Raw genomic sequence first — 23,381 nt, forward strand, 5'->3', positions numbered from 1 at the left:
AAGATACCAGAAAGTAGAGAGGTGTTGAGGAGGGAGGAGATGAAGGGGAGTAGAGCAGGAGCAGCAGCTTGAAAGAGGTGAGTGGGGAGGGGGTCCAAGGCACACGTGGTGGGTTTGTGACCCTGGAGCAGGGAGGAGAGGTCAGAGTCTGAGAGGGGCAAGAAGGTGGAGAAGGAGGGTGAGTTAGTAGGGGTTGCAGTGGGTGTAGGAGTTGGAGCGGGAGGGGGTGCGGGGGAGGGAGAGGTGTTAAAGAGTTTGCGGATATCTGAAATTTTAGAAGAGAAGAAGGAGGCAAAGTCATCAGGGGAGATAGAGGAGGGAGGAGGAGGGGGGGAGGGTTAAGGAGGGAGGAGAAGGTAGAGAATAGTTTACGTGGGTTGTTAGTGGAGGCTTGGATTACAGATTGGAAATAAGCACATTTAGCAGAGGAGAGAGTAGAGGAGAAGGAGGAGAGGAGAGTGCGGTAAAGGTCTAGGGCAGCAGGGAGTTTGGTTCTCTTCCATTTCTTTTCAGCAGATCGCAGTGTGATTTTTGGTTTTAACCGATAGGGCAGCAGGGAGTTTGGTTCTCTTCCATTTCTTTTCAGCAGATCGCAGTGTGATTTTTGGTTTTAACCGATAAAACCCGATAAAACACCCCCGATACAAAAAAAATGAAATTGATAGATAGCCAATAAACACCTGAAAACACTGTAAAAACTGTGGAAATGGTTAATCTATTCACGTTGACTTTATCCTTTTCACATTTAAAAAAATAAAACCTACAAAAATAATAATAAATACATTTCCCAGTGCTGCTGGGCAGTGTCCCACCTTCCTGACTTGTATCTATCATTGATTAATTCTGAATACTTTAAACCCGCCCCAACTACTGAGTGACAGCACATTCCTACATTTCTATTGGAGACTCCGCTTGCGAGATTTAAACGAGATTACAATCAGGATGGAGGGTTGTTAGCAGATTTAAAGCTGTATTACAGTTAAGACACGGAGGATTTAAAACAGAATTGTGGCGAAATGTACAAAATTGCCTACACACAAAAACCCCAGAAGAATGTGCCCGTGACCCTAGGGATTTCGTTGTGTAAGACAGCAAAGGAAAGAAAGTACAACTTAAGTATGCAAGTACTGTCAAGTTATTACACATATTTTGACACACACACACACACACACACAAAAATGCTCAAGCATTTTGGAAAGTAACCAAAAACACTAATTTCAAACAGTATAGCAAAAACGTAAGCCCCAAAAAAAACGATTTAGGGCAATGGTAAGGTAATTGTGTCCTCGTTAGAGCAATTTCTTTCATCGGTGTAAACTGGGAGCTTCCACAGCACAGGGGTTGAATACTTATGCAAGCAAGATATTTCAGTTTTTTATTTTTCTTAAAAATATTTCCCAACATAAAACCAATGTCACCTTACAATGATTGATTTTGAGTTTCAGTGTTTTAAAATAAAATATCAAACAGAACGAAATTTCAATGTACCATTTGTAATTCAGTAATATGAGAGAATTCTTTTGCAAGGCACTGTATATAAAAATAAAAAATAAAACAAAATAATAAATAATTCCAGTACGACTTTCTAGTGTCTCTACTTTCAGCCTCTTCCACAGGGAAGGCAGCATTTAATCTGCTTACAAGTGTATTTGTGCAGTTGTGCACTGCAGAATTGCTGTGGAATCCTTTCGGCCATCTTCCACAGTATAAAATCTTTTATACACTCCATGAAATACATTTTTGCTCCATTGTATAATTTTGCACATGACTACTGGCCAATGATTGCCTTTGTATGGATGTAATGAGAAATTAAGCTTTTGTAGCCTGTGCCTGAAATGTGTAATTAGCATTTCTGATTCGATTTACACCTTTTATAGTCTACAATATACCTTTGGTCCATTTTGGTGATGTTTTAGGAAAATTATACAATTTGGTTTCAAGAAAATGGGAAAATATTCTTATGCAATTCAGCCTTGAGTTTCTGTTTGGCAGCACACTCCAATAATGAGATTAATCCTGAGCTCCATACTAAAGCTGGGGATCAACTAGTCCCCAACTTTGTTCCCCATCTTTTTTCATTGCAATTGGTACTAAGTTACTACACAGCTGGGAATGATCCAGAGATAGTACCGTATTGATCATCCGCAATGCAGCTACATACTAAATCTACAACTGACCCATAGAGACTGCTAAAACAGGCAATTACCAAAATAATTTGCTCTTACTAACTCGCCTTTCAGTTTCAAGTCTCTTGGTGTCCTTTGCTGTCTGTCCATATATGTTTTAAACATTCAAACATTATCAAACAAAAATGTAAGCCTCCCAGGGCAATGCATAATTAGAAAGTGAAATTTAAGTAGTTTACCAAACTTCTGAAAACAAAGCTCATGCAAAAACCTGGTTAAATCCCATGTATAAAATACATGTTTAACTATGTTCTGATGTCAAAAATAGGAAATGTTTGGCAACAGGTATCTATTAAGTTAATGTGTAAGCTTATGATAAATAATATTTTGCATGATAGTCAATGTTAAAGGTTGAATGCACTCTTTTAATGCCTTATTTTGTAAAGACATGTTAGAAGCGAATGAGACTGACAGTTTTAAAGATTAACCTTAGCCTAGTGTATAGCACATAACGACAAACAAACTGATGACTGATGGCTTATTGCCCTTTCTACTTTTTCATAGCATCATTAATCATTGCCAATGAGGCTTGTCTTTGCACAAGAGCAACAGAAAACCTTATCACAAAGGCCTGCTCAGGAAACAAATCTCACAAGTCAGTTCCCAGCAACTCCAGCTGCAGTCTGCTACATTCTGTGGCTCTGGTTTATGTTCTTCCACTATCATTCAGTATTCCTCCTTCCCAACCCACCTAACCAATGCTCAAATGAGAACTCAAATGAGCTGCTAAATACCAAAGAATACAATCTTGGATCTGTCTGATTTTTTTCTCAAGCCAACAGCCGACTAAGTCACATTTAAATAAGGGCCCCAGGCTTGTTGCTGCAGTTAATTATTCCCTAGATCCTTCAGGTTTGTTTAAAATAAACATTAAATAGCATGACCTTATGAAAATGAAATATATTGCAAAATATATTTAAATATATTTTCTACCTTCAAAAATATTGCAAAATATATTACCCGACTAACATACCGTATTACTTCAAATTAACGCTGCCCTCGAATTAACGCCTCACTCAGATATCAGCTTTTTAATAGACGCCGCCCTCGAATAAACGGCGCTCTCAATAAAGAAACGTAAAGGTATTTTTTTCTACCCCTGCTCAAAAAATAAACGTGCAACTCTGCCTATGTACATGGAACCCCTGAAGAAACTGCAACCTTAATCCAGCATGTATACAAACTAATGTACACCTACCTTAGTAAGCAAATGTTATTTTAATGTTGATAGACAACCCAAGATGATCTACTTACAGCACAGCAGTCCTTCACGTCCCTTTTTTTCCAGCAGAGTTCAGTGCCAACACAGCAGGGGATAAAACAAGGGCTGTCTGTTTACCTTGTCGTCACCTTGGATGGTGGAAACTTAAACTCAGAGGAATTTAGAGCTTTGCAGGTCACTCTAAGCGCTATCCGAAAGCTGGAGATATCTTCTTGTAGGGGGTTTAGTTGTTTTGTTTTTTATTCAATTGGGATTTTACTCAATCCTGTACAATTATATATATAAAAAAAAACTTGCTTACTATCTATGAGAAGATTTAGTTTTTGGTTTCTCTTACAGAGAAATTACAAACAAGCAGGTAAATTACAGTAAGAAAAAAATTAAAATAACTAAGTAGGATATATTTTAGTTTTAACAGAAATCAAACCGATATTCAGAGGTAATATTTTTCATTAAGAAAAACAACTGTTGTTGTCTCTTCTCTTCTTGTCCCGCCCCACAGCAACCAATACACACTCCTGATTCGCTGGTACAGTACTCCCCTGACCTCCCAACTCCCACCTAATAGGCTCTCGTTAACTGTCAATGTACTGTATTCAAGCCCCCAAAACACACAAGAGTATAGTACTGCAGATCTGAGCCTATCATGGCGCAGTTTCTAAAATGCCTTAAATCATGTAATAAAATATTACAGCGTTTGTAAAGCATAGTATTATTAATAAAGGCCGCCCTCGTTTAAGGGCCGCAGTCATTTTGATCAATTTAAAATAAACGCTGCAGCGCCAAATTGAAGTAATATGGTATATTTAATACTCATCCCAAAATATATAAATGAGCTGAAACAAATGTTGAAGCATATTTTAAATATAAGCAATATCACACAGAAACATACATTTTATATTGTGTGTATATGTTACACTCATAGTCAGCATTCGGTCAATCAGTGATAAAAAATAACCATTCGCAATTTGAGCATTTACAAGTAATCAGAGAACGAAATGAAAGGTTATTTCGGATTTTGAGCAAATTATGTTGCTCGAATTGCGAAATGGAAAATACCAAACAAGCAAAGAACAAAGATTCTTTGGTCTTTGAGTAAAACAATATATTCAAATTGCGAAATGTGCTTTGAGCAAATGCACAGTTCCTGAACACATTTTGCAGATGCTACGAATAGCAATTAATTGCAGGATATTAAATGGGCATCAAGTGAAATGCAAACTTTTTAATACAATATGTTTTTATTGAATGAACATAAAATCAGTAAATTATATTTATAATACATGTCATTTATTCATTAATTATGTATGTATTATTTATGTAGGAAGTTAACCAATTGAGACCGTTGCCTCATTTCCAAGGGGGTTGTGGTAAGCAATTTAGGAGGATAGTGACCTCAAACATTAAACTTCAAGCGCGTTTGAAATAATGTTCGTAATATTCTCGCCTTGTTATTTAGAAAATGCAGAATGCCCTTATGCACACAGAAGCGCTTCATTGCTTGACAAAAATGAAGCCTTGCACAGCCCCAGAAGCAGCTGCTGCTACTGTATGAAGGGAAAGTTTGTTTTCTTTGGGTACTTCTTCCAAATTAGCAAAAAACTATCAGACAATTGAAATTCAATTAGACTGTAAAGACTGAAGAAGCTGTCTCTCTTCTTTTATGCTTCATTCTTTGCTTGTTTGGTATTATACATTTCGCAATTTGATTATATCGCTTTACTCAAAGACCGAAGAAGTTGTCTCTTCTTTTGTGCTTTGTTCTTTGCTTGTTTGATAAATGTATTGAAAGTAAATCTAGGAACAGTGAAGGTGATTTGTCCAGCCTGACCTGGATCATTTATTTGGTTATTGTGTTTGTGATTTTTGTTTTGTGTAACCTTTTTGTTTTGCTCTGTGAGCAAGTGTTTTTGTTAAATCTTTTAATTTATTTTGATAGACATGTTACAGCTAATTATTAAAATTGTGAGTTTTCAGTTGCTCTTTTTTCTTAATTTTGTGTGTGTATGTGTTATATATATATATATATATATATATATATATATATATATATATATATATATATATATATATATATTATAGTGGCATGGTAGGGTTGATTAGGCAGTTTAGTTTCTGTACTTTAGTTTGGAAAAGATTGAATGTGTGGTCCCTTTGGTTAGATCTCTTGGTGTGGCCCATTTCGTTCTGCTCAGATATGCGGATTCCGAGATCCAGATAGTGAAAAAAATAAATAAATAAATCTGTGTTTTTTGCAGTTTTTTTTTGTGTGTGTGTGTCTCCAGCTCCCAAACAGTTTGGAATTTTTGTTTCACAATTGTAGGGTACAAGGGGACTGTCCCAGAATAGTACCTTTTTTCTGTTTAGGTGAAAAAATATTAATCTGTTCCTGAGTTATAGAGGGTTTAAATTTTGGTTCTGAACATGCTCAGTACAGATCTTGCAGTTAGATGTTTGATCTGGAAAAAAGAATTGGCTTCACAACAAAATATTCTTTTTCACAAGGGTCTAATCTTCTTTTGTCATAAAAAAATCTTTGTTTGTGAGACAGACATTTTGTTTACAGTTAAAAAAAAAATACAGTGCCTTGCAAAAGTATTCAGACCCCTGACCAATTCTCTCATATTACTGAATTACAAATGGTACATTGAAATTTCGTTCTGTTTGATATTTTATTTTAAAACACTGAAACTCAAAATTAATTATTGTAAGGTGACATTGGTTTTATGTTGGGAAATATTTTTAAGAAAAATAAAAAAACTGAAATATCTTGCTTGCATAAGTATTCAACCCCTGTGCTGTGGAAGCTCCCAGTTTACACCGATGAAAGAAATTGCCCTAACGAGGACACAATTACCTTACCATTGGCCTCCACCTGTGAACCATTAAAGTTACTGTCACATTTTCAGGATAAAAACCCCACTGTTGAAGGATCATTGGTCAGGCTGTGAATCTGAAGGAAAATGAAGACCAAAGAGCATTCTACAGAAGTTAGAGATAAAGTAATACAAATGCATAGGTTAGGGAAAGGGTACAAAATAATATCCAAGTGTTTGGATATCCCAGTGAGCACAGTTGGATCAATAATCAATAATCAGGAACCTGCTTCAGTCCGCTAAAAAACTGAAGCTTGGGAGGAAATTCACCTTTCAGCAGGTCCCAAGCACAAGGCCAAAGCAACATTGGAGTGGCTCAAGAACAAAAAGGTGAATGTCCTACGGTGGCCCAGTCAAAGTCCTGATCTCAATCCCATTGAGAATCTGTGGCACTATTTGAAAATTGCGGTGCACAAGCATCGTCCAACCAACCTGAACAACCTGGAGCAAATCTGCCAAGAAGAATGGGCCAAAATCACTCCGACACTGTGTGCAAAGCTGGTACATACTTACCCCAAAAGACTTAAAGCTGTTATTGCAGCGAAAGGTGGCTCTACCAAATATTAATGTGTGGGGGTTGAATACTTATGCAAGCAAGATATTTCAGTTTTTTATTTTTCTTAAAAATATTTCCCAACATAAAAACAATGTCACCTTACAATAATTGATTTTGAGTTTCAGTGTTTTAAAATAAAATATCAAACAGAACCAAATTTCAATGTACCATTTGTAATTCAGTAATATGAGAGAATTGGTCAGGGGTCTGAATACTTTTGCAAGGCACTGTATATTAAATGATTACTTTTCACAAGTTTTTACAAAGGAGGATATGGACAACATACCCCACATGTCAACCTGTTCTTATCCTGTTTTAAATAACTTTACCATAACAGAGGCAGAAGTGTAACACTAGCACTGCCATAGCTGCATTTTGAACAGCTTTTGCAATTGAAATTTAAATATGTCTGCGTATGTGAATATCTCGTGCATGTCCGTTCTTAAGTGTTATTAGATATTTGAATTAAATACCCATACAGTGTTTCAGCACTTGCTTCTTCAACCGCCAGACCCGCAGTTTATGCAGCATATTGAAATCAATACAATATAGCCAACAATTTAGACTGGGCTTTGTAATAAAATCAACGTAATTGTGAAATAACGTATTATAATCTTGTTGAGTGCTTGAAACACTGATGAAAGTCATTCTACACATCATATTTTATTATTATTTACACTACATTTCTCAGGCAGAACGACTGTGCCACCCTGAGTGTGACGGTGCAAAAAAAAAACAAAACAAAGATGTGCGTATTCTAAGCTCTGCACAGATCAGGACTGATGCTAAACGAAAGCCAGAGACTTGCATTTTACAACGCAACGAAGTATGGTGTGGATATACTGGATCAAATGGCACAGCTGTATTCTGTCAAAGGTGGTTCTCGCAGGTGGCCTGTGTCTGTTTTTTATAATGTTTTGAACCTGGCAGCCATCAACGCTTTGGTTTTGTACAAGGAGTGCACTGGCAACACAATCATTCGGAGGGGATTTTGCAGCTAACCCTGGAGCTACGGCAGAAACATTTTGATAAGAGACATGAAAGCCAGCTGGCAAATGCCCCTCAACCTTCAGCCAGTGCTGCGCCCACTGGCACATGGAATAAAAGACAATGCCAGGTTGCTAAATACAATAAAAACAGAACTTTTGATGTCTGCACCCATTGTGAAAAGGCAAGTCTGTGGCAAATGCACTTCTACAGTTGAAAAGCGTGTTTTCTGTGTAGATTGTACTTGGAAAGCTGTAATAGAACTCTGAACAGACGTTGCATAAGTTATGTTATATTTTTGTTTTTTGCTATTTTTATAAGTAGTTATTTATGTTTTATAATTTTATATGTGCATACAGCTTTCTACACCTATTTACACAGAAGATTATTTTATTACAGTTTTTCATGTTTATGTATATGTGCTCTTTTTGAAAAAATAAGAAAAAAGTTTAATTTTCAATGTAAATAGTGTTTCTGCTCTGAAAATGTTATGTATGATGTTCATAAATAAAAATATTAAGTTGTATCCGATTGTTTGGTTTTCATTTTCATATCGAAGCCGTTTTAAAATGGAGCCGCACATTTTGCGGGTGCGGTGGTTGTATGTAATCTGAAATCCCGGCGGTTCTAGTGTTAAAGGGACTAGCAGCTCTTAAAATAAACAAATCCCCTGGGCCGGATGAGATCCTCCCAATAGTAATGAAAGAAGTTATTTACAAACCGCTAACCAAGGTCATGCAACAGTCTCTTGACACAGGGGTTGTACTGACAGACTGGAAAATTGCAAACGTAATACCGATCCACAAAAAGGGAGACAAAACCGAACCAGGTAACTACAGACCAATAAGCCTGACTTCTAATATATGAAAACTTATGGAAATTATAATAAGATCCAAAATGGAAAATTACCTATATGGTAACAGTATCCTGGGAGACAGTCAGCATGGTTTTAGGAAAGGGAGATCGTGTCTAACTAACCTGCTTGATTTTTTTGAGGATGCAACATCGACAATGGATAATTGCAAAGCACATGACATGGTTTATTTAGATTTCCAGAAAACTTTTGACAAAGTCCTACATAAAAGATTAATTCTCAAACTGAACGCAATAGGGATTCAAGGAAATGCATGCACGGATTAGGGAGTGGTTAACATGTAGAAAACAGAAAGTACTGATTAGAGGAGAAACCTGAAAATGCAGCGAGTTAACCAGTGGTGTACCACAGGGATCAGTATTAGGTCCTCTGCTATTCCTAATCTAAATTAATGACTTAGATTGTGGTATAGTAAGCAAACTTGTTAAATTTGCAGACAACACAAAAATAGGAGGAGTGGCAAACACTGATGCAGCAGCAAAGGTCATCCAAAATGATCTAGACAGCATTCAGAACTGGGCAGACACATGGCAAATGAATAGAGAAAAGTGTAAGGTACTGCATGCAGGCAATAAAAATGTGTGCATTATAAATACCATATGGGAGATACTGAAATTGAAGAAGGAATCTATGAAAAAGACTTAGGAGTTTATGTTGACGTAGAAATGTCTTCACCTAGACAATGTGGGGAAGCTATAAAAAAGGCCAACAAGATGCTAGGATATATAGTGAAAAGTGTTGAATTTAAATCAAGGGAAGTAATGTTAAAACTTTACAATGCATTAGTAAGACCCCATCTAGAATACTGTGTTCAGTTCTGGTCACCTTGCTACAAAAAGAATATTGCTGCTCTAGAAAGAGTGCAAAGAAGAGCGACCAGAATTATCCCGGGTTTAAAAGGCAGACAGGCTATAATATGCAGACAAGCTAAAATAATTTAATCTATTCAGTCTTGAACAAAGAAGACTACGCGGCAATTTGATTCAAGCATTCAAAATTCTAAAAGGTATTGACAATGTCGACCCAAGGGACTTTTTCGACGTGAAAAAAGAAACAAGGACCAGGGGTCACAAGTGGAGATTAGAACAGAAAATAGGAGGCACTTTTTTACACAGAGAATTGTGGGAATCTGGAACCAACTCCCCAGTGATGTTGTTAAAGCTGACACCCTGGGATCCTTCAAGAAACTACTTGAGATTCTGGGATCAATAAGCTACTAACAACCAAATGAGCAAGATGGGCCAAATGGCCTCCTCTCGTTTGTAAACTTTCTTATGTTCTTATGAATACTTGTACTCGGATTTACTTGGGTGACATCACCAGAAGCGGGCATGGCTAAAACTGGATGTGTCTTCGGCCCTAATTTACACTCAGAAAGTGACCATACAGTGATTTAAAGTTTATTTAAAAATGCTATCTATAGTTTTGACGTCCTAATGTGTCATTTTAACCCTCCATCAGCGGCAATAAATAATTGACCACACACCGAAGGCGGAAAGGGGTGCAAATGCAACCCACATACATAAAAGTGGTTAACTTATCATTTAAAGCAAAAGAATGACACAAAACTGGTTTATATTTTAACAGATCTGTATTGAATAAACTAAGTTTATACTAATATATATTTTTTAAATGTGTTATTTATTTATTTTAAAAAAGGTATTATATTGTACTTGCAATCATAACATGTACAAAATCTATTAAACAAAACAAACAAACATTTTGTCAACACATACCTGTGCTTCAATATAAAATCACTTTGTGTACAACAAAAGCAGCTTCAGTTTTTTCAAAAACAGTGTACAAAGAGAACTTGCATACGTAAAAAAGAAAGATAGGCTCCATCAACCTGTAAATAACAAAAAATGTCAGTGATTTTGAATCTAAGTAGAGGATGATATTTTCATATTGCTTTGTGGCTTTCCCAGTCAGCTCGAATGACATATGACACCTTATGCGATGGCAGTGAAAAGTATCAAAAGAAGAATGCCAATTAACAATACTGTGCTGAAATTAGTAAACGCATTCTTCAACCAAGTAGCCAAAGCACAGTGAGCTTGGGAGACATCGTCCAGCTTGCAAAGCTTTTCCCACATATTGTTCTTGGAAATATGCTGGATAGCCTAGAAATTGAATTTATGCAGTACCAAGTGACTGGCACGATGGATCTTAGACAGAATCTGGTGGCTGATGAATACTAGCACAAAATTGCACTCTTTTCTACACTTAGCGGAAAGCCACACAGTACTGCAGAATTAGAACACATTTTTTCTCAGATTAACCTTGCAAAAACAGACAAGAAATTAACTGTATACAGACATTCTAGATCGAATTCTTGTTATCAAGACTGCTGTTAAAAACAGTACCAGCTTCAGACCAACGAAGCAAATCATCCAATCTGCAAATGTGGTCATAAGTAGTAAATAAGACTTAAAGAAATATATGTTCATTGAAACAAAAATATATAATGTTTTTTATTGTTTCATATATATATATATATATATTTTAAAAACAGTGTTAGTTTAAAAAAAAAAAAAATAGGCCACTGTAAATCTGCATGTCAGTACAAACAAAATTGCAAGGTTGGCAACCCTGGCTGTGTCCTCCGACAAAACTTTTTTTTTTTTTTTGAGAATGCCAATCCAAATACCGCCGTTATCAAAGATTCAAAGTCCTGTAAATGAAGGCACATTTACCCTGAATTGCCCATCGTCTCTCTCAGGCATCAATTCTACAAGTCTACAGGAGCTGCACAATAGTGGTACCTAATATATGAAAGACATCTTTTTTTAAACTTGCAGAATAAAACCTTTTTTTTTCAATAATCTGCTGTAGGAGGTAATAAGTAGGGTACTATAAGAAGGCAGTAATCAAATACAGTGGTGGAAACATATTTATACACACATATACGCTCATTCTAAGATAGGAAATTGACATATGGCTTCAAATTATTTATCTGTAGGGCTAAATCAATAATTTTAGAAGCGGTACATCTTTTCTATCCTAGCTGCCCTGCAACTCTCAGCACTATATTCATAAACAGATTTTGTAAGATAAGTAACTAGCAATACCTCTGTCTTGGTTCATTTTTTTATAGTTAAACATCATAAATATATGCCCTTTTCAACCTGTATCGCTTATTCTATAACTATTTTCTCTTATTGAAATAATTGAATTAATGCATGAAAGAAATGTGTCAAAATACCGGTAAGTGTACTTTTTTTTTTTTTTTTTTAATCATTTTTGTACTTCTTTGGGTTATTAACCCCTTCTCTGCTGAGGCCCTGGTGACACCCTGTGCTACAGGCATTTTGTGATTCTGGGACTCACCTGTTTTACATCAAAATGATTCTATTTTCCTTTTAAGATATACCTGGCAAACCATATATTGTTTTTTTTTTTTTTTTGTCAGACTCCAAAGTTTCTATTGGTGCCAAATTTTTGTGGTTTAGTTGATCATGTGACAATAAAATACATCTATTATTGTAAAAAAAAATTTGCTTTTTCATAAAATGTATTATACCTGCATCACATTTAGTCACTATAATGCAAATGTTTGATGGAAAATGTTTGATGGAAACTTTTAAGCTGCTGGATGTGTCTGTGCCTATGTGGAAATATTTACATGCTCTCGACAGATACCAGGCCACTTTGACCTTTCCACTTTGTAATATGCAGCACACAGTCCATACCACCCACTGCAATTTCATGATTGAGATACCCTGGCATAATACATTTTTTGAAACTGCGCAAAATAATGATTTTCAAAATGTATAAAATGACCTAGCATGTCAATGGTGTGTTACCCATAATCCTGCAATTTGAGGTAATGTCACTCTGTAACGATCACTCTGCACAACTGAGAAGCAGTTGCACTGTCCTCCCTAAGGAGATACTACTGGCCCTATTCCTATAGCTAAATAAGTCAGCAAGAGTGACAGACAGCAAAAGCAGGGACGTCAGAGGTGTCAATTTCAAGAACAATCGGTTTATGATTGTGAACAATAATGTCAACAAATGTAAAAATGAACAAATGAGTGAAATGAATAATGATAAGAAAGGAATTCAAATAATTGCAGGTAACAGGTAAGAATGAAGCTGGTACAGATAAGTATGTAGGGACAAACAGAAGGCTAAACAGTATCACAAAGTAGAAAATGAATGGTGTCCGGAGGGTCTCCAATAAACCCACACTCACAAACACAACACACACAGATAAAGACCAAGGATAAATAAATAGATACAGATGAAAAACAGTGACTTGTGGAAACAATTACATTTAACAGTCTCTGTGGCAATGGTGGGAGAATGACAGGTAGGCCCAACAAGTCCAGTAATAGCAGGGTAATTGAAATCCATACAAAGTAACAAAATAACAAAAAAATACAGGAAACAAAGTATCAAATTAAAGTAGAAAAAATCCAAACAAAAAAGAAATGATCTCACCCACAAATAAGGCAGTCCAGCAAAGTGTCCCGAAATGATGGTGATTGTAGAAGGTTGAAAACATTGAGTACGTTGAAATTGTTGAGACTGTCCAGTAGTGTTGAGTTGAATGGTGAACAGTTGTTTGGAAAAAATCAGGAGGATCAGGAAAAAATGGAGGCTGTCACACATAAAACAACAAACACTAAACAGACCTAGAAAAACAGCTAAACTTAAACAAGTAACAGTGAAAACAAAAAGAGCAGTTAGACAAAGCGAAGCGACAAAAGAAAATGAACGGATGCACTGGAATTATCTAAGGATGGTAATGGATTCACTGAAATTTAAGTAAAGAAAATGCTGTAGTTTAATGGATTCCTCTGAGAAAGGGAGTCTCTCTCAGGCCTGATTAGCCAGCTTTAATACAACTGCTGGCTACTAAGGAGCTCTGAGATTGGAGGGGTGGGATTTTCACTATTTGGTCTAATAACTCAGACGGCATTGTTTTGGCAGCAAGGGCACGGTGCAGGATACAGTGGCTGACCTGGATGTCAGGATTCTTTTCTTTCACCTTACTCACGGGGCAAGAGGCATCACCAGTTCACGAAAATCTGAAGGCCAAGTAGCTGTACTGTACTGTCTGTGTACGATCCTCGTTTTTTTTCTTTTCCTGCAGTTCCGTTGTTTCAGCTGCATTTGAATCATGCGAATGTTGGTCTGGCAGTGTTTCCTTTATATCTGTATGTGTTTTGCGTTGTCTTGTTTTACACAAAAACATGTGACCACCATTGTCGGGTTTCCATGGGTGACCACACAAATCGTAATACGGTTGATCTTGTTTTTGCAGCAACGTTGTTCTTGCGCAATGTTTTGAAGAGTATTTTTTTTTTTTAACGGAAACAGAAAGTTACATTGTGTTTATTTTAAATGGACGATTTTAATGTCATTGACAGGTTTTAATATGTATGTATTAATACTTTTGAGACTGGCTTAAATAAAGTTTAAAAGGACACAACATGTTTTTTTCTTTAACTTTAGCAACTGAAGCACCATTAGCCTCTGATTTCACGGCACACGGGTTGGGAACCACTGATCTATGCAACATCCTCCAAATACATGTATTCACATATGGAAATTAAAAAAAAATAATCAGATATTGAATCATTTTATTTTTAGATAATTGTTGGGATATATTGGTACCCTTTTCTGCTTTTGCAAAATTCTACAATGTTTTCACTAGCTACACGGTACATATGTACAGTATGATAGTTTTTTTTTTCCCCGCAAAAATGAATACTTTGAAAAGTGTTATATTGCATGAGTGATTTATAGATATGAAAGGTATTAAAAATGCTTTGGAAAAGTTCTCTTGGCAGTGAATGGGGATATCATGCATTTTCAGTTGCTGCTTAATCATGTTACACAGAAAAGCAAAGTCCGGTAGTAAAACAGGAGCAGTGCTGAAAGGGACATTAATACAATAGTTCAGCTCTTTATTCATTTACCAGAAATGACCCTGATGATTAAAACTGTGAAGAAACCACCAAATACCACTTATTTTTTTCATGTGATGTAAATGACATAATGTCTTACTGTAAATGACATGATGGAAAACGATTCTGAAGTTTGGCTCATGAGTTGGATTTCACGAATCAGCATCACTAAACCCTATTATATGTGTCATCTCTACAGTGGAAAATGAGTTGACTAGTCAACAGTCAGGTGAATTTACAAATCTTGAATGAGACATCATGTTGAAATGTCTGTCAACTGGACTAAAGTTTATTTAGTTCTGAAAACTTTAAAAATAGCTATTTTAATAGAAATTGTGATATTAGTAAAACTTTGTAAACTGCAGTCTTGTAAGAAAAGCGGGTTAATTTGCTCCAGATATATAACGTGTTGTGTTGGCAGTTGTACAGTGATGTAACAAGAGGAACTCTGTTCAACCCCACTTAAAGTTTCAAGTTAAAGACGTTGAGCTCACCTAATTATATATGCACAATGTTTCCTGGAATTCACATTTATTTATTTTTTAATCGATTAAATAGGAATTCACTTTTCTAAACTGTAATCAAAGAAACCAACAAAAGTCTAGAAGTTTCATGAATATGAATTTGTATTTAATTTGTCAAGTAATTAATTAAATAAATCACAAGTTCAGTCTTTGTGACTAGGGTCCTGCATTCCAAACTCTTGGCTGGTAGAAAACTTTTTGGAAGCAATTCCAAAAACTGACCATAAAAAGAGGATGGATTACAGTAGCCAAAGTGTCTGCTTATGTGCTTGTGGTATGCTCGAGGTAATGTCTTTACCATGTATAATAAATTGTTTATAGCCTGAAAATTAAGACACGATTTGTTCTTTAATGTTGTCAGTGATTTTCTTTGTGTATATCATATGTCAGCTTTGAAGACATACAGTATCTTAGGTCCTCTTCAAAGTACCACATCCACGGTAGTAAGAATGTCTGAAGACTGCAGTATTTTTTTACTTGATAGCTCTTACTTTGTTCATTTGTACTATAAATATTTGGAGATGATCTAAGACTGGTTTAAAAGAGACTAAAGCCAGTGGAACGGCTAATCTCAGTACACCAAAAAAACTGTCAAATCTTTCAGCAAAATACCATTATATATTATATTATATATTACAGATATGAATCATTTTGTAAATGTTGTTCTAATGCACCATCCTACAAATAGGATAAAACAACATATTACACAGATAACATCAAACTCTTATAAAAAGATGATTTTATGGTTTTAAAGATAACTCCATAAATGTTATACGGGAGAGACACACATAAGAGATTATATTGTACTATATATAACAAGATGTATGTGTCCTGGACAGACTATTTGTAAAATACATGTCAACAATATACATGTCAAAAAAGGTAGCCTACCAAAATTTTGTAAAGTCTTGTAAAGCTGAATGATTGGATTATGTCAATGGAATGAAAAACTCTTTAAAGACCAGCCACTTAAGCCAAACAGGCTCCAACTTTTCATGTACAAATTTGCTAAACTTGACTTACTTTAACATAAACTCACTTACATCCTTGAAAATACATGCTTTAGTAACTGCCAAAAGCTACAACACTACAAGATGCAGCTCAACTAAGTCTATGGGACCAAGTTAAAGATAAAGTCGTGGGGTTCCGAAAAATATAGTGTTATACATTCCCACGTGTTGCTACAACTGTTTAAATAACGTACCTGGAATTTTTCTTCTCATTGTTAACATCCTGACTAACTTCTGACACTTATAACTTTAAAGTCTGTTTCAAAATGGCCTCTCGTTTCACCAACATGAGTTAACAGAATTAATTGATGAACTCTCAACTGATTTACAACACGGGCCTGACAGGAATGTCACACTTCCCCCAGCCATGCAAACGCTTATTGCCCTGAGATTTTATGCCAACGGGCATTTCAAAGTACAGTTGGAGACATGGTGAATGTACACCGAACACCTGCCTGTCATGAAATTCACAGAGTTTAAGGAGTAAGGAGTTATAAGCTAGTTTTACATTTGACTGAAGATTTTGAAAGGTTTTTAAAGAAATGCATCAGGTGGCCATCTTGCTTTACGCACAAACACCGTTTTTGAAAAAGTCAATTGTATTGACACAGGGATGGTGCTTGTCAACTCTGGAGTTAATCAACTAAATTGTGTTCAACTGAAGCGATTTTAAATTTAAGAACGAAACGTAGGTCTGGCCGCCATCTTGTTTTACGAAAGAACACCATTTTGCCCTATTTGAATTCCATTGTCCCCAGGATGATGCCTACCAAGTTAGGAGTTAGTTGGTTAAATGGTTTGCAAACAGAAGCAGTTTGATATTTGGGCGCGTTTTGGCGAATTTGGTGGCAGGAGCAGACAGCTTGGAAGCCTAATAATGAAATTTCTAAAATGTTTTAAAAAATGAACAACAAAAGAAATAAGTATCATTATCAAAAATAATGTATTGTTTAATCTCAAACTTGTACATTGTTAATACAATAGAACACGTTAAAATACACCAAGAGGTTTGTATCTGGCCTACTTTCAGCACGTTTAAAATTATCAAAACTTTTAATAACGTAATAACTGCATTAAACAAATATGCATTACATGTAGGCCTACCTTAAATTACATTTTCTATTATTATTATTTATTAATCCTGAGAGTCACTTTCATCACTGTCACTTATTAGCAGTTCATTGTGCTCAAGCTCCTCCTCATCTTCCTCAGCTTCAATGGCAATGACAGAGACCCAGCATTTAATAGAGACCCGGTGTTTATTTACAATATTTACCAGCAGACCCAGCACGTATTGGAGACAGGTGATTATTTGAGACCCGGCAATTGTTTGACATTTAACAATACTATGGGTGGGGGGTAGGGGGTAGGGGGCAGGGGGGGCGGGGGGAGAGATGAATAAAAAATAAAAAATATATTACTACATAAAGAGAATTCTGGTCTTTTTCATATAGACTGTCTACAAAACTAAGAAAGACTGCTTTTCATCCTTAAACACAAAATCTGCATCCTGTTTGTCGTTGAAGATTCCATTTCACTTCATCTTATGTTTTACAATTTCAATTTCAATACTTAGTTTCTTCTCAAGTTCTATCTTCTCTTTTTCTACTATTAGTTTCTGTGATTCTGTCTCTACTTTTATTATCGCTTTCTCCAACAGCGTGCGCTGAAGATTGTCAGCCCTTGCTCTCCTTTCCTTGACTTTAGGTGAACTTTGTCCCTTCGTCAATCCCGGAGAATGAGCGGATAGCTTCTGGCTCACTAGTGATGAGGGCCGCACTGGTGTCTATAAATAAAATATGAAAATAATGTAACACACTTCCCACTTGTCATATTTATGTAGTACCCATGACAACCCTCTGTTGCCACAGAAAATATGACACCGTAACTATTTTTTTCCTTTTTCTGTAGTCATGTAGTCGTGGAAAAATCAGATGGGGTATGACATTCTGGTTCTTTATAAAAAAACAAAAATCTTATATTGGCTACATGACTACAAAGCAGAACAATAGTTACTTGTTTTAATTTTGTGACACCCTGGGTCATGTGTGCTACATTTATGTTACTTTCCAAGGTAGGAGTATTAGCTACTGTTTATCAATTTAAAATGGGAAGGAAGGGGGGTGGAGTGCAAGGGGTTGGGTTCAAACAGGAAGTACCTTGCAGTTCTGAGTTGCAAGGATAAACAGACTTTCATTCGCAGGAGTATGAACCTGTTTACTACATTTCCAGAGTGCTGGGGATGTGTCATAATTTATAAACTTGTACAGTAATTTAAACATAAAGTTTAAGTCATAAAAAAATGAAGTAGGCCACTTGCGTGTGCAGTTCACAGTTATACCATAATAACTTACATTTGATCCATTTTATTTAAAAAATTGTTAACACTTATACATCTTTAAGTATTATGGCAAATTGAGTTAATAAATACTACATCTGCTTTCTCTCATCACTTTCTCTGTTTTCGAGAGAATCCAGACCATTTTCTCATATGTCATCTTGCATGCCACTGTCAACACCGACCAAACCAGTGAACGCCAGGGACTCTTCTCCGAATATATCAATGTATACATTTGCTATACATTGATATTTTGAATGAAGCCCCCCCCCCGCCAGTTGCGGGGTATTTGTGACTACTGCTGTCCTTTGTAGCCCTTGCTAAACAATCCTTCCACTTTTTTCTTACTTCCTCAACACTTCTGTACTCATCACAGCATAGATTAACTAAGTCATTTATTTCTTTCCAAATGTCTTGCTTTTTCTTGTTTGTGACTGTATTGTTTTGCTTGGCAGTAAGAATAGATTTATATTTATGATACATTTGTAACATGTACATGTCTAATTATTGAGAGCAGCGTTTGTTCGAGGAAGGCATGTATTAGAAATCTGATATCTGAATGTGGCACTTAATCAAGGGCAGCGGGAATTCAAAGTAATACGGTGCTGTAATAATTTATTATTTATTTAAACAACAACTAGCAGATTTATTTAAATATATACATTGTGTCTGAGCTAATTGTGTGTTGGTGCACCAGACATATTAACGTCTGACTTAGGGTTTACAACCAAGGGGTAGATGTACTAAAGTGTTGCATTTGTCGCAATCGTTGCAAACCAGAAGGAAGTGTAGCGTGAAATGTATTAAACAAATGCAACGTGGTTAGCATCATTTTAAATAATGCTTTGCAGCTGCAGTTATTTGCGCTTTAGCCTTAAATGAATATGTAATTCTGGGCGTTCCTGTAGAAATTCACAAAAACAGGGTGGAGATAATGCAAATGAGGGATCAAAAATATTCTAATGAGATGTACTAAAGCTGCGGGAAATTGCAACACTTACAATTGTGTGATAATAACAATAATAATAACACTGTGTAACAATTTTTTTTTTTTTTTGGTTCCTGGGTAGTAAGTGTTATTTCCTAATTGCTTATGCCTCAAAAGTATAGAAAATGGCTATTATTCCCCACAAACTTTGCTTTTGTGACCAGGACAGTGATATTTTGAAATTTACCTATTTCCAATGAGAAAACGGGCAAATTTGTGTCTTTTCGTTCACATAAAGTCAGAAAAAAACAACATATGAATCCAAATTAACATGTATTTATACTAAAGTAATACAAAAATGCTACAAAAGATTTAGAAGCGAGTAGTTTTTCGAGATTTACAATTATACTGTAAATCACTTTCACGAATCGTTATACTGTCCTTGGTAGCAGCGTTCAAAGTCCAGTATATCCTGGTGGAAGCGCTCACCTTGCTCCTCCGAGTACGCTCCCATGTTCTCCTTGAATTTATCAAGATGAGCATCAAGGATATGGACTTTGAGGGACATCCTACAGCTCATTGTGCCGTAGTTCTTCACCAGAGTCTCAACCAGCTCCACATAGTATTCGGCCTTGTGATTGCCCAGGAAGCCCCGAACCACTGCGACAAAGCTGTTCCAAGCCGCTTTCTCCTTACTAGTGAGCTTCTTGGGGAATTCATTGCACTCCAGGATCTTCTTTATCTGTGGTCCGACGAAGACACCGGCTTTGACCTTTGCCTCAGACAGCTTAGGGAAGAAGTCTTGAAGGTACTCGAAGGCTGCCGACTCCTTATCTAGAGCTCTGACAAATTGTTTCATAAGGCCCAATTTGATGTGCAGTGGTGGCATCAGCACCTTCCGGGGGTCCCAGCCGTACTCATCATACTTCAAGGCGTCCAACAAGGTCTTGATGCTGTTGTAATCCTCTTTGAGGTGCACTGAGTGAGCCAGGGGAAGAGACGGGTACTTGTTACCATTATGGAGCAGCACGGCTTTGAGGCTCCTGGATGAGCTGTCAATGAAGGACAGTATAACGAGAACATGATGGGAGACTACATTTGGGGGCTGATTCGTGAAAGTGATTTACAGTATAATCGTAAACCTCGAAAAACTACTCACTTCTAAATCTTTTGTAGTCATTTTTGTATTACTTTAGTATAAATACATGTTAATTTGGATTCATATGTTGTTTTTTTCTTGACTTTATGTGAACGAAAAGACACAAATTCACCCGTTTTCTCATTGGAAATAGGTAAATTTCAAAATATCACTGTCCTGGTCACAAAAGCAAAGTTTGTGGGGAATAATAGCCATTTTCTATACTTTTGAGGCATAAGCAATTAGGAAATAACACTTACTACCCAGGAACAAAAATTGTGTTACATAGTGTAATAATAATAATAATAATAATAATAATAATAATAATAATAATAATAATAATAATAATAATTCTGTTAATAAAACTAATTTTAATGCGATGGATGCAGTAATTGTATCAATTAAATATGCAATTAAAACCAAGATTAACTGAGATTAACATTTTTAATTGTGATTATTTTTTTTAATTGCTTGACAGCCCTAATATATATATATATATATATATATATATATATATATATATATATATATATATATATATATAAGAGAGAGAGAGAGAGAGAGAGAGACGGTGAGAGAGAGAGAATACATGCATTTCCTGGACACGGTGCCTGCCAGTGTGACTTTTCAACTCTCTATTTTTTTGTTTGTTTTTATTTTTAAAGGGGCAGTGCTCTGTAGGCTACTCAGAAACAACCAATAAATACTGTACAAAAACTAAAACAAAAGAAGCCGTCAAAATGACTTGCACTACTCCTAATAAATGGAGGTCCCACTTATACCTAATTTAGGGTCTGAGCTATTTTCGCCTGTTTTTTACTGTTGTTATATTTGTGGCTATAGCTCTTTAACTATAAGGGTTACAAGTACATGTCTGTGACAGAGATCGAATAATTCTTGGTATTAGATCCCCCTCCCGACCTGTGAGGGCGCTGTGTAAAAGGAACAGAGTACCCTTAACTAAATGGCATGACAATTTATTCCTTGGGTTAGGTGAAAGTCGGTCATTTAGGCTATGGTACCCAAACTCAATGACTCGGATGGGAAACGACGTGATATCTGAGAATTGGTGGAGCGGATGCGCTCGTTAACCTAGGGGTCATGAGCGAGGGTTTATATAGGGGTTGTAGTGTAAGTGATCTGTTCCTTGGTAAATGGTTAGTTACAAACCTACAAGGAGCCTGTGTTGCAGTATTTGAAAACCGTGAGTTTTTGTCTTGTGTGTATCAGTGTTTGTTATACCTGTCTGTTTGTCTCAAACTAGACTACCCATAACACGATCCGGAGCTGTAGCTAAAGCCAGCTTAAAACCCGGACATCACTTTGACCCCTGCATTCACTGAGAACTGTAATACACCACTAGCACCTATTCACTGTCACAAAGAACTGTGCTTGTATTTTGTGTTTAGTGTTGGTGTACGAAACTGGACTTTTTGGTTACGGATCAAACCTGGGGATTACAATTACCGAGTGATACACGCCGCTGTATCACTACATCATTATTATTTACAGGTGTTCGCCATAAGGCTTTGGACATTGTTAATATATCAAAAAACACCCTTGCACCTGGAAATCATTGTTTTTCATTGTCTGTCACTTTGCCACACGTGGTTTTAGAAGAGGGATGGACTACGCAGCACGACAGCAGACGGGAGGCTGAGGAAAGACGGAGAGAGGAGAGGTGCACAGCTCTGATCGAGAGGGTCGGCTGGGATCGCAAACAGCAGCAGCACCCGTCATGACGGCCCCGAAGGCGAGGGCGCACAAAATGACGGTGGAGGATGACCAAGAAGCATACTTGGTGGCATTTGAGCGGTTGGCTAACACTGTGTCGTGGCCCAGAGAGTTCTGGGCAAGCCAATTAGGACCCTGCCTGATTGGAGAGGCACAGGCAGATGATGATGATGCCGCTCAATATGACCTGGTAAAGCCAGCCACCCTCCGCCGTCTTAACATCACAGAGGAAACCCACCGAGTGAGGCTCAGGGAGTACAAAAGGTCCCCGAATACACGCCCCAGGGTGGTTGCGCAACAGTTCTGTGACCGTATGGTACACTAGCTCACCCCTGCGCTGAAAACGAGTGCACAGATAGGTGAGACCATTGTGATCGAGCAGTTTTGCCATGTGGTTGGCGCCAAGACCCAAGCGTGGATACGGCGCCACAATCCCATCACCCTGGAACAGGCAGTGAAACTCCCTGGTGTCAGCCCAGTCCAGGCTATTCACCGCTCCAAAACGGGGAGCATCCGAGCACCACCTCCTCTCTCTGCTCCTCCACCCCAACCACCGGGACCTGGTCAATGACCTCCTAGATCGCCGGCCCCAATGGGCAACCTTGCCTCCCCTCCATGGAGACCAAGGTTGACCCCCTGCTGGGGTAGAGGTGCTGCCCCCGCCCCGTTGCCATGCAATGGAACAGATATCTAACCAATGTGCCCTCCTTCCCCCCTACCTGTTTTAGGTGCCACCAGCCAGGACATCAGGCCAAGTCATGCCCATCTGCAATGGAATGTGACGTGGCAGCATGTAATCTGGCATCAGAAGCAGGTAAGCAAGGGAAAAATGGTCAGGAGGGGCCTTGTATTGTTAATGTAATTTTGGGAAATGTGAAAACTCATGCATTAGTGGACACGGTGTGGTCAGACCTTAATTAGAACGTCTCTCTTGGGCGGTGTGTTGTGGCAGCCACAAGGTCAGGTGGCTATCTCCTGTATCCATGGAGACATGGCAACATACCCCACAGTCAAAGTATACTTATTGGTCTGTCCGATAAAACGTCACCTGATAGTGGGGGTGGCGGAAAGGTTACCACACTCAATTATT

The sequence above is a fragment of the Acipenser ruthenus genome, chromosome 6 (genome assembly GCF_902713425.1).
Source record: "Acipenser ruthenus chromosome 6, fAciRut3.2 maternal haplotype, whole genome shotgun sequence".
Classification (NCBI taxonomy): Eukaryota; Metazoa; Chordata; class Actinopteri; order Acipenseriformes; family Acipenseridae; genus Acipenser; species Acipenser ruthenus.